This window comes from Corapipo altera, unplaced genomic scaffold (genome assembly GCF_003945725.1).
Source record: "Corapipo altera isolate COAL_440 unplaced genomic scaffold, ASM394572v1 24, whole genome shotgun sequence".
NCBI lineage: Eukaryota > Metazoa > Chordata > Aves > Passeriformes > Pipridae > Corapipo > Corapipo altera.
Genome location: NW_020884903.1, coordinates 9810664 through 9823951, shown reverse-complemented (window position 1 = coordinate 9823951; position 13288 = coordinate 9810664). Strand labels below are relative to the sequence as shown.

At 35.3% G+C, this 13288-nt stretch overlaps 1 protein-coding gene across 4 annotated transcripts in view; it reads right to left on the bottom strand.

Annotated features, from left to right (window-relative positions):
* Positions 1-13288, bottom strand: part of ZNF407 (zinc finger protein 407) — a 334117-nt gene that overhangs the window by 80298 nt on the left and 240531 nt on the right. The window lies entirely within an intron of this gene.

Below are 13288 nucleotides of genomic sequence, written 5' to 3'. Positions count from 1 at the left end.
CACATAAACAGATGTTTAGAGCAGCATTACCACAGATGAATCCGGATCCTAACCTGACGGACCCTTTCATATCCTGTATCTGAAGATCAATCACAAAGCCTGGGGAGTACAAGTAGAATTTGAATTATAAGAGGTTTCTGGGCTCCTATTTTTCCTTACCATTTCACATAGGCATAAGGAGGGCACGCAAGCACGTGTAATCATTCAGTGAGCTGTGGTCTCAAAATACCTCTTTTCTTCCTTATCCTTTAGTTTTATATCAAATTTGTGAGCGCAAAGTTCATAATAAACTAACTTTATTTACTCAATGAATGATGTTTTAAGCAATGCAGTCTTCTCATGGTTAAGCAATGTAAAACAAATATATGGCTTCAATTCTGTATTGCTGGGTACTAAAAATTAATTACATTGTGAATTAAGTAATAATTCCACAAAACCATTTGTTAAAATCAGCTAACAACATATCGATCATTATGTATGGTAATAACCAATTTTGGGGTGAAGGTGTTATAAAGTATAACAAATAGTTCATAGTAGTGATATTTAATTTTTAAAAAAATGAAATAAAGTGTTTGAAAAACCTTCTGTCACTAAGCTGCCATCCAGAGCTGTAGCCTGGAAGTCACTTACAGACACCACAGAGCCACAATGTCATTGGCACCTGGCGGTACTGAAAATTAAAAACAGGACACTAAAGGGGTAAAAGGGATGTAAAAATGCAGCCAGTCCATGCCACTGCTGAGTGCGTGCCATTTCATAGCCATAATTTAAAGAGATCAGAAGGGGGAAAAAATGAAGCCCAATAAAAATGGAAAATGTTAGATTAATGACACAGTCATTAAAATAAAAAAGGTGGAGTTATATGAGAAATGGATCTTATTTGAGTTATTGAAATTAAACAAGTTATTGTAACAATCATTCTAAAAATCACATTTTACTAAGCGCAAAGAAGGAAGACAAAAAATAGAAATCTTCGTGGGAATATTTCAAATTGTCAGTGGCTTTAAAAAAGTGATTTAAGATTTTGTCTTGTATCTTCTCTTTCAATTTTAGAATTTTAGTTGCCATATATTATAATGGTATTTTAGCTATAAAAGTAGTTTTCCACTCACTGTTCTCTTGCCTTTCAAGGAGACAAACAGTTTTTCTTTCCTCTAAATGAGCACAATAAAATGGGTAAGCTGTCTGGGGAAAAAGAACCCAGACAAACTGGTGGTATAAAGCTCAACAGAAAAATGTGGTACAGAGAAGAGGCGATCTAAAGCATGTTTACTGTATGCCATGCAATTTATTCTACTAGTCATGTTAGAATAAGAGTTTCTCACTGCTGAGTTATTGTTAGGTTTTGTTCAAAAGCAAACCTATTGTTACTGCTGTCCCTGATGCTGAACCTTAAAGAAAGCAGGGAGAAAAATCTGCATGCAGAAATATATCATAAAAATAGTAATTCTGTAATAAATACTAGTTAAACAGGAAATCTTAAAACCTGAGACCAGATCCTGCTGATATGCCCTACAAACCTGCTTATATAAGTTCCGTGTGTCTCTATATGTATTTTAGTAGACTAATTTTCAGCACCTCAGCAAGTATTCTTCCATCTTTTTGCAAACCTTCCTGATGTATCAATAGAACTACCAGTTATGAAAAGGTTGATATCAAGAGCCAGCTAAGTAAAAAATAGAATAAAAATGCAAACTATGGATGCATTTACAAGAACCAAAGCTTCACAAGATTTTCCTCTCCCTAGTTGATGTAGGCAAACCAACAGATTGTCTTTCTGTCAGGCAAACCCTGATGGAGATAAATGTAAAGGCTGGAATGCACGCCTAATTTTTACACACAAGCTGCAACCAGACCATGGATTTATGCTTCAAGGCAACCAGATTTCTCCTTGTGCACTCTTACACACTGCTGTTGCACTCAGTCCATCTTGTTGAAATGCCTTTAAAACCAAACACAGGCTCTGCCCCCACCTCCGCTCCTACTAATTATATACTTTTTTGTTTGAAGAAGCAAGCCCTTTATTGCTCATAATTTCAGCTATCACTTGCTTGGGCACCTTCTACAGATCAATAGCACATAGTTAAGTGGATGAAAAGGCTAAATGTGATTGTCATTTGCAATTCAAGGTTGCGCAGTTCTCCCCCTCCCCAGCCCCCACCACCTTAAACTTTAAAAGTGCTGCACTTGGGTTTAATTTTAGAATACTAAATTCCTGTTGCAGGTATACAGTAGCTGCACATTCAAAGCTTTTTGTCTTAAATTAAATATCTGTCATTTTTTAAGGCCAGAATACTGGCATAGGTTATAATAAAAACTAGCATCCAACCTGCAATTTTACAGATTCCATTGCTGGTGGCCATACATCTTTGATGGCAAAACTACATTGGTTGTAGCGCCATAAAATCAATAAATATTAACCTTTTCTGACACTTTCTGCACAGATGCTTTATCAGTCGCTGTCAGATGATAGAACAGTCAGTGATGTACTGTATTTTTCAGTTCAGAATCTATACCAAACTAAGAAATCAATGCAGATTAACAAGCCTTTAAATACAAAAATTGGCAATGAAATTTTGGTTCTATATTGTGAAAATTAAACCAAATCATGATACTAAAGAACAATAAATTTATTACAGATACATCTAGCAATGTGTGAAATACAAATACAGTATTGTTATGGCAAAATAATGACAGCAATGAAATAAATTCAGTTTTTTTTTATGACTATCTACTACAGCTTATAGAATAAAAAATTTATCCAATTATACAAATCCTGTATCTCAGTATTGTTTAGAAACTCACAGTCCTTACCTTGCTGAGAGACATCCATACCAGTTCAATACACTTAAAACTCTATTTCTAAACAATGTAAGCAAAAAAATAAAAGTTTACCAGAAAGTGAAAAGCCACCGTTTAAGTTATCTCCTACCCCCTAAAACTGTAACAATAACCATGTTTAGATCTAAGCATCTTAGAAGCCTAAGGCCTTTAATTATTGGAAAACATCTTGCTGTTTACAATCCATACTGTAGCAGAGTACAGACTGAAAACTTGGATTGGTTTTATTTCTCCCTGTCCTGAACACTGTAATTTCTTTTATATGACACTGTACTTGTTACTAGAGCATTAGAAATTATGCTTACTTATATGTCATTCAGTTGACAATTTTTATTAAAATATGAGTTAGTCAGATAACACTGCTTTTCCAAAACACTTCAGACTTCCTAAAAACTACAACAGTATCTTAAAAGCTTAGGACACATGTTCTAATATTTCTTCAAATACGGAATCTAGTAGCAAATCCTTGAACAACACTGGCAATATGGGTCTATTTACAGTAAGAAATTCTTGACAAATGAGGACTATAATTTGGCTTTATTCATCCTATACAGCCAAAGTCTTTTAGAAGTTATCTGTAAATTTTAAATCTATTTTCATGTTTCTTTCTAACAATGCAGGTGCAGCAATGGTGTATGGGTAACAATTACCTTCTCTTCAAAATAAGAGACAGTACCTGAAATACTAAATTAGTAAACCCTATAGAAAATACAGACATTAATGTTCCATCAATCTTTAGACATATATGCCCTGTGAAGTCAGTATTAGGTACACAACAGTATTTGGAGAAACACGGAACCACTTTGAGAAATGTAATATAATGCTATGCTATGCAAATGAAAGATAAATTCAAGTGCACTAGAAGCTTTATCAATATAAACTTTACAATTGAAACTGAAATACAATTTTAAGTTTACTGTTTCATTCTATAACATCTGTACTTGTGCATTAGCTAAGAGACCTACTTCTGCCAATCAGCATCAGGAGCAATCAGACTACAAATTCTATAATGATTTCTTTAGAAAACATTAGCAAAAATAACATTATTCAGCTTAGTTTACCTATTAATGCTAATATGAAAGGATCTGCATTTATTTTGAAAATCCTAGAAAATCTTAGGAAAAGAAAGAAATAAATGGAAAAAAAGCTGAGAGTTTAAGCAAAGACAAAGCCTAGATGTCAACAAAATGAAAAAAAAATAATAAAAAAAAGAAGAATATGCCTAAAAGTCTCCTATGTCCAGTGGGGACATAAGATTAAAGCTTATTCCTGTGCATTGCAGAAGGCACTAACACTGCAGAGTGTGTGATCTTTAGGTTATGAGCCACTTATGCACCAGTACAGCCACCTATTGAAATCTGCTTCATGAGTCTGAGTTGCCTTACGTTAAAGCATACGCCCAAAATCAATCATTTTTTTTTCCATTTTTTGGTGAGAAGGTGGCAACAAAATTGTAGTACTTTCAGAATGAGGAGTCCTAGCCTCTCCATCAAAGTATCATTAGCTCTCTCTGCTTTCCTAAGATCCTCAGGAGCCTTATGCTGGTTATACCAACTTATAACCATTTACTCTGTGTACTTGCACACTTTGTTAGTATCCCAAACCTAACCAAATCTTTCTGCAATTGGTGTGTCTCTTCTATTCCTCTCCTTTTTTATTTTTGTTGCATATCAGTCAACAGATATAGAAGTAGCTTTATTTAACAAAAAGGCTCAGTTTTTGGTTAATTCTAGAATTATTGTTTTTTATAATTTTAAAATTGATATCTCAAGACATTCCAAGAAATATATTTAATCAGTTGGTCTCTTCCATAGCTCAAAGGTTTGCAGGAAACAGCACATGCAACAAAAAAGCCCACACAACTACAACAGAGAACAGAGGATTGCGTTCCCATCTTAGCCCTACTGATTTATACTACAAGTAAGGCTGTACTGAACTACAGATAACTGAGATTTCATGATTTTCATACGCTGATAAATCTCTGACTTCATGTTTTCAGGATTTTTGCTTGAGTAGGTGGAAGCAAGCAAAAGCAGCTCAGAAAATTTTACTGACAATTTTGACAGTGGCTGAATTTGCTCAGAGGAAGGTGGATTACAAAAGAAAGGGTCAACAACCCTTTAGAACAGAATACCCAATATCAGAATACTGAATACTATTGGAACAGTAACAATTTACAGATAAATCCTTACCACACAAGGCTAACTTGAGTTGACTTGAAGCAGCTTTATCCCACAGGCACTTTGTGGTTGTGACAGGCACCAATATGTGAGGACTCCAAATGTTTCACAATAGCTTCTCCTTTTTAATTTTACCTTACTCATACATTCTAGCAACTACTGAAACTATTTTACTAAGTGTACAATTGGTTGTTTAGTAACCCGTAAGTTCAAATTGTTCAAATTCAGTTCTGAATTTCAGATATATATGCCAAATCCAAAATGTTTGCCTAAAACCTTTTGATGGCTCTTGAGATAACTTGATAATCAGTTTTATCTTTCTTTGCTATCAACAGATGCTTTTATTTTATGTTTCCTCTAGATACTATTACTTCGAAGTAGGTAAATTCTTTTATATCTTCTAAAAACTGTTTTCTGAGAACTGGTATCTGCTATTACTTCTCAGACTTTGAATAAGAAGGACCATTTTGGCAAGGTATGAAAGAGGTAGGGACCTAGTTTAGTATAAAGTATGGTAGATATCTTAATGCCTTCTTTGTAAGGACATTATACACTGTAATCCCAAACACTATAGAGCAACCAACTCTCCTTTAGCAACAGTATAACAACTACTAAACAAAAACTCTTCAATCAACAATAATCTAAATTTCTGAAATGTTATCTAAGCAGGGATTGGGACAATCAATAACTAATCTTCTTTAAATACCTGAGAAGTCCTCTTAACTACACCGCAGAAACCTATTGAGCAACCCTGTCTCTGGATGTTGGACACCTCCTGTATTTCCCATATCCAAGCAACTGGACTTGCACCCTTTTAAACCAGTAGTTTTAAACCTTCCATCCAGGCCTGCGGAGGCCGAACCAGTCATCTATATTGTCTGAAGCTTTCAGTAATGCTCAGGTTTCTATGCAATTTATATGAAAATTGTATTCACTTTAAGGTCCCTTTTTACTATCAGAGAAAATTTTATGAAAATCATACTGCAATGACTCAGAGAATAAAAACATCTGTATTAAATCTGCAGTAGTTACTTCAGTACAAACCATTTATTTGACATTAGATATTGATGAGCATGCACTCTTTACAATAAATGCAAGACATGCATAAAATATCTTAAATTCAGAAGATGTACTTTCTGTCTTAGCATTTTGAAAAAGGGGTTCCCCCCTAACTGGCCTGTTGGGAGTTGAGAGATATGATATCTGTCTCCATGGCTTTTTGACACGATACAAGAATTATAGACAGCCGACATGAGGTGTATTTATATGAGATATAGTTTCATATTATGCTCTTACATGTTCACCAAGAAAGTGAAGCAATCTTTCTTCTGTGAGACTTCTACCTATCTTCATTTCCTTTAGTGCAAACAGTTATAGACAAGCTCCTCTTTGAACCGATAATTTTTTAGAGGTCATTCAGCCCATAATTTCAGGTCCTAGTCACTATCCTGATGGTCCTTCTTAGGAAATTGGACCCAGTGGGAACGTTTTTTCCTTCTGCTTAGTCTATGGGTCAGCATTTTCCTTCCCTTGTACTTCTTAATTCCCTTAAGTGGCAATTATTTAAGGTACAGTTAGAGAAGGTGCAATCTACATTCATCCAATAAAACCTAAATATTAAAAAGGACAGAAAAATCCAGCATGGTTACTAAGGATATATGGGAGAGCATTTAGCATTTGAAAGGTACCAAAGATCTGGTAAATGAAAAGATGGAAAAATTATGAAGAACTATTGCAAGTAAAATAGATATTAGAAGTACAAAAGAACACGTGCATCAGACAGAAAAGGCATCCTACTTACAAAGGTCAAGATTCAGGATGCCATGTCAAGAAATTAATGGAAAGTTGGTGCAGCATATACTGGATTAATGAAAGCAAACAAAAAGAAAGTACAAAAGAAATTTTAAAAATCAGTATGGAATTGCAATGATTTGTGTTCACTGGAGCAATTGTTGCTGAGGGCTCTTCTCCTCACTCATGACCCAAAGCAGTAAAGCAGTGAGCACACAACTAACATTTTGATTCAGTCCTTCCATATTTATGTACTGGTTTTGGCTGGGGTAGTTAATTTCCTTCACAGTAGCTGGTATGTTTTGGATTTGAGCTGGAAACAGTGTCAGTGACACGGGGATATTTTCATTATTGACAGTGCTTACAGAGTGTCGAGGCCTTTTCTGCTTTTTACCCAACCCCACCAGTGAGGAGGCTGGGAGTGCACAAGGAGTTGGGAGGTGACACAGCCAGGACAGCTGACCCCAGCTGACCCAAGGGACATTCCATACCATATGGTGTCATGTTCAGCATGTAAAGTGGAGGGAAGAAGAAGTAACTGGGGGGATGTTTGGAGTACTGGCATTTGTCTTCCCAAGTCACTGTTACACAACATGGAGCCCAGCTTTCCTGTAGATGGCTGAACACCTCCCTGCCCCTGGGAAGTGATGAATGAATTTCTTGTGTTGCTTAACCCATTAAACTGTCTTTATCTCAATCCACAAGCTTTCTCACTTTTACCCTCCTGATTCTCTCTCCCATCCCTCCATTGGGGGTGATTGGTACATGGCACATAGTTGCTGGCTGGGGTTAAACCACAACTTCAATATTTTTCTGATTCTGAAATTATTTATTATTATTCGTGCAGTAATGAAAATTTGTGTAGCAAGCAAATAATTATTTTGTGTAATTTACAAAAAAATTTAAAATTCAGACAATGACTTGCAAGCAGATTTACAAATATTAATCATTCAAGCTATTTATCAAGAGTACTTTTAGTGCAGCTTGTTGGGATGCTAGTAACATCTCACAGGAAGAAAAAACGTAAAGAGTCCTCTAAATAATGTATAGCCAGAATGAAAAAGGCCAAGAGATGGTGGCATTACATAGGCAAAATACATTCTGCTATGTTTATTTGAAACATGGTATCCATAGGTCTTGGAAGTACTGTTAGTTAAACTTTAGAAGTAAGGAAATAATTAGTCTATAATGGAGATGCCACAGTGAGTAATTTATTATTTAGGTTTATTTATAGATATAATTATTTATATTTTCATATAAATCAAATTTATATAAAATTATTTATATAGTAAATCAGCAATATATAATTATTTAAAGTTAAACATAAAATATTAAATATTTATGCATTATCTATTATATATATAAAAAATCACAACACATTTTAAATCCAAATTTTCATTTTTTTCTTCAAGTTGCATCTTACACTTTACATTTACTTTAATGAAAGTAAAAAATTAAGAGTTTTATATTTCTCAGAGCTCCAGCATAACTTCCCTGGATGATACACTAAGAGATCTACTCTCAAAAGGGCTGCTTCTGATAGGAAAGCAATTTAAATCTTCAAAGTATAGAACAATCTCGACATAAGAACATCCTGAATTATTCCTAGATACTATACACATTTATTTTTTATTCCTCCTGTAAGGTTAATATCTTCCTTTTTGTTTGTTTGGAAAGTTTTCTTGATAACCCTCATATCCCATTTTTTGGCGTTTTTCTCAGAATTTTAATGTGCTGATTTTCCCATACTACTATTTCCTTCTATTATTTATATTTGCCATATACTATTATTCACATATATTTTCTGGCAGAATTAAATATTTTTGTCTTTCAAGATGGCTGTCGTGTCTTAAGGGCTTTCTTATACCTCTGCAGTTAAATATTTCAGCCTTGCTTTAAAAGTTTTATGTTAGGATATCCTATTTTTAGCACTAAATAGGTAATAATATGTCTTATTCTTCATGAAGGATATTTTATCTATTAGTATAATGAAATAGTAGCTTGGAGTAAGATTACCTCCTTTTCATCGGTGAACCAGACATCTTTGCAGAGGCAACAGTCTTTGTGGACACCAGCAGAGATCCAGCATGTGACTACCAATGCAATGCAAGGAATTTGTGAAGCAGATGCCCATTTGAGGGTGTTTTGATGGCAGACACAAAGCTGGCATCAGGGCTTCACAGAATATTTCAGAACGGATGAGGGTTTTGGCCCCTTCCAGGTTAACCGAATGGCTCCCCACCTTGGGAACTAGAATGCCATAGAGAGGAACGACAGAAAAGGAGGCACACACTAACACCCAGAGTAAATGTTTAGACCTGGGCAAGAGATTCAAGCCACTCAGGAGTAAAAGCTCACACCACAAAAAATTAGTTGCCTTGTTACAAACTGATAGTTCTTCAGAAAGAAGTGACAACTGTTAGGGAATCACCAGCGCAGGGGGACGTGGACAGAAAGGCATTAAACAGAATGCAGGATTGTGACTACCTGTTATTGGTGCTACACACATTATGAAAACTGCTTGTGCGATAGCCCTGCACCTTATTGCCGAACCTCTGATGGAAGAATGACACAAAGCATGACATCCCTTATACTTCTACTAATCAGAGGTACTAAGAGGTGTTCCAGACTTTGGTCTAGGCAATATTTTCCTTTTCGTTTAAAACTATATTCTGAACACTTTTTTCTTTAGTGAGAATCATGGCTTTCACTCTTAGCTGAGAATACCGCTCACTTAAAGGATGTAACTAATATTAATAGTGGTGTGCTTTGAATATTAGATGACGTAGTATTTGCATCAAAATATTTCAACACCTTCTTTCATGTCACTCAGCAGCAATATATGCTGATTGTTCAGGAAAAGAAACTAAGGAACTATGAAAGGAGTCCCTATGCTCTACAACAGCAGCAGAAAAAGCTACATACTAGAAAAAAAAAAAAAAGAGAAAAAATACTTTCATGACCCCAATTTTTTTTTTACATCACTTGCTACCTGGAAAGCACCAACTCTGATGTCATGACTACCCAGATAAAAATACTGGCTATGGAATCTCTGCTAGACATACAATGCTTTCTAATAGAAGACAGCTATAAAAATAAACAAATTACTTAGATTTTTTTAAAACGTAGATTAATTTTTCCTGAAACACAATAATACGTAATCTACATACGTTATAAGGAACCCGGCTTTTTCCTTTACAAACAGAAAATCATTTATACTAGGTTTTTATTTCAAGCACACACTAAAATTATTATTCTTCACAAAAGAGGAAAGGGAGTGTCTGCCAATCAACTTGACATGCTATTGAAAGACTGGCACTAATAGCTATGACAAGAGCAAACCTATTTGAAGCAGAGCTGCTGCTGCCTTTTTCTTTTTTTAAAGTATACCAGCCATCAAAAATAATGTTTTATCTGACTAGAAACCCAAGCAATATCGCTGCTGTAAAAGCTTGCACCTGATTTGCCTATATCTAGCAATGACAATTTTAATATTGTTTCAAATGACAGCATTTAAAGTGTTTTATTTAAACAGTGATAAAGACTAAGAACATTAACTATTCCAAGAAAAGTGTTAAATATGCTTGCACACAAAACTGTATATCCTTTATTTGGAGGCTTCACACCAGGTATGAATTAAAAGTTTGCATAAGTACTCAACTCACTTGTATTTCCATTCCTTCCTTGATAAATAACATTTACTGATTTTATATTTTTGTAGTTTGATAAATTCAGAGAGCATAAGAGCAAACAGGCTTTTATTATTTAATTTTTCATATTTTTTTTCAACTCTATATTTCCTACTAAAGAATGAGAAGATGCAAAAGAAAGGATTAGAAAAAAAGATAAACATTCAAAAGTAGAAAAGCACTAGGATACTAGTATAATTGCTATATTATCAGGTTCTGTGTGTCCAATTCACATTCTGAATAAGTCTGCAGTTTCCACTTGGTAATACAGTTATACTTTGATAAAATCACATAATAGATCACCCCATAACTTTTAGCAATCAATTTTTCCTCTTAATAATTTGATAAATGTAGCTGTCAAGTGGGATAAAGATCACAATTTTATTTGGGATTAACTATTTGAACTTTCAGAATTCCATTCATGAATATTGCAACTGTTACAACTGATAGGATCACAATTTTGTCCCTTGTTGATGATGTAATCATGCTGCAGGTTGCTAGTACAGCCCTGTTTCTCAAAAGCTAAAGAAACTGAATGAGAAACATGTGGCCTCTTGAAAAGTGTGATTAAAGTTTGCAAAAATACTTTTCAAGAACATATAAAAGAGACCTTAAAGTAAATTTTTCTCATTTTCACTGCTCTCTGGAAAGAACTAAAACATCCCCTAACTCTGTTTCCCTAATCTAAAAAAGAAAGATGTAAGATACGGGCTCAGTTTAGTGAACGGATGATTAATTGAAGTGCCTTTTCATTGATTTCAGATTTCAGGAGCCAATAACACAGTACAGGAACTGCCAGGCAAAAGATCAGAATTTCATAACGATACTTCAAACACGTTAAACAAATAAATAAATGTATGTTCCAATGTATTTTATTAAGGGCTTAATGACATACCATAAAGAAACAGTTTAGGCAAGTGTATTACCACTCAGTCTCAAAGAGAATAAGATTTTAGCGCTGATGATGGGAATGTTGTCTCTCTATGAAAGAACACTTTGGGGGCTTCCCTCAGCTACTCCATTGCTATCACAACACCAAACACTTTAGATTCACAAACACAGCCCTTACCAAGAGGCTGTAAATTAAAACTATTTGAATATTTAAGAGCAGAAAGAACCAGTAGATGACAGTCTGACTTCTGGTATATCCAAGCCCCACAAGTTTTGCAGTGAACCTAGCAACATTGGGCCCTCCTAAAACCAATTTTCCAGAAAGACATCCAGTCTTCTCAAGGCTCAAAGGAACAGAACAGGAATAATTTCTTCTGCTAGTTGCTGCCAGAGCTCAGTTGACCTCATATTTAAGTGTTTGCACCTTGTTTCTCATTTCAATTTGTCTGACTACGCTTTCAGTAATTGATTTTACTTAGGCTTTTCTCAGCTAGACTAAGAGTAGCTCATGTCTGATATTTTCTCTATGTGAAGCAACTCATACACTATAATCAAGTACCTATCTATCATTTGGTCATGAATTATGTAACTCTTCAAGAACACTAAGCGTTCAATCACCACGTAGGCAGCCAACTGCCAAAACACAGTCATCATGATCTTTGTTCTGTGGATGCCCAACCCCAGAGACACCTATAATTTTCATGGAGGCACAGGCACACAAAACTCTACTTCCAAGCATTCTCCAAAACATGTCTGTGCAGCACGGGGAAACAGCTCACTCTTTTAGTTCTGCCAAGATCCATAAGAGTAAGCAATCCTCCACCCCTACTCACAAGGCCCTGGGTGGCAGACTCTCCCAGAGCATGCTGGATAATTTGAGTGCTTTGCAAGCATAGTATCACTACCAAAAAAAATCCAACCAAACAAAAACTTGCCAAGGAGTACAACAAATTGATCTGCCTTCACTGATCTTTTTTTTAAAGACTTCCAAGAAAGCCTCTATATGACTGCTACTTCTAAATCAAACATCACCGAATTTCTGTTCTATGTCTTAAGCAGTTCCCTTATCACATGGTTGACTGTTTTGAAGCCATTTTCAAACAAGACCACTGTGATTCAAACTGTATAGGGATTGCACCTGTTTTGCACATGAGGAAACCTGGACAAAAAGCAAGACAATTACATCCTTTGCTCTTTGAAAAACTGGGTTATTCTGATTTCCTAGAGTAGTGTTCATTCTTGGAGATCATCTTCACTTTTTACGGTGCAGCATGGAAATAACAATATTGAAAAAAACCCCAGTATCATCACATAACTTGCAATATTATCACAAAACCAATAATGAGCAAACTGTTCCTCTTCTCTCTGAAGAGGTGTTTGCCTTATGACTAGTTTAGTATCCACAGAAGACCACTATGCACACTGTGAGGTGCCGTGAGCTCTGAAGCTATTGTAATAATGGAGATGTTCAGCCATAGATATTACACTGTTTGGACATAAATAATGCATCATAATAGTATCATAATGTTTATAAGACAAGAGCTCCTAAATGATGAACATTTAGTTCAAACTGAAATTACCACTACCAAGTCATGCTGCTCCAATGCACACAAAGCACTGAGAAAGACAGCTGGAGAACTGAGACCTGGCGAGTTCTACTGCAGGTACGGGCTCTTCCCCTGTACCACTCGTCGAAGGATTCAGGCTCAGTTCAACTCAGTAGTGCAATGGAGCATCAGTTGGAAGAAAAAACACATCCAAGACTTTTGGAAATTCAGTGCATACAAGAATCAACCAAAAGACTTCTTCAACTTGCTTGGACACTTGCAATACAGACAAGCCCACAGTGAGCAACTCAGAATTTTTTTGTTATCAAATAATCTCATTTTTAGAAAA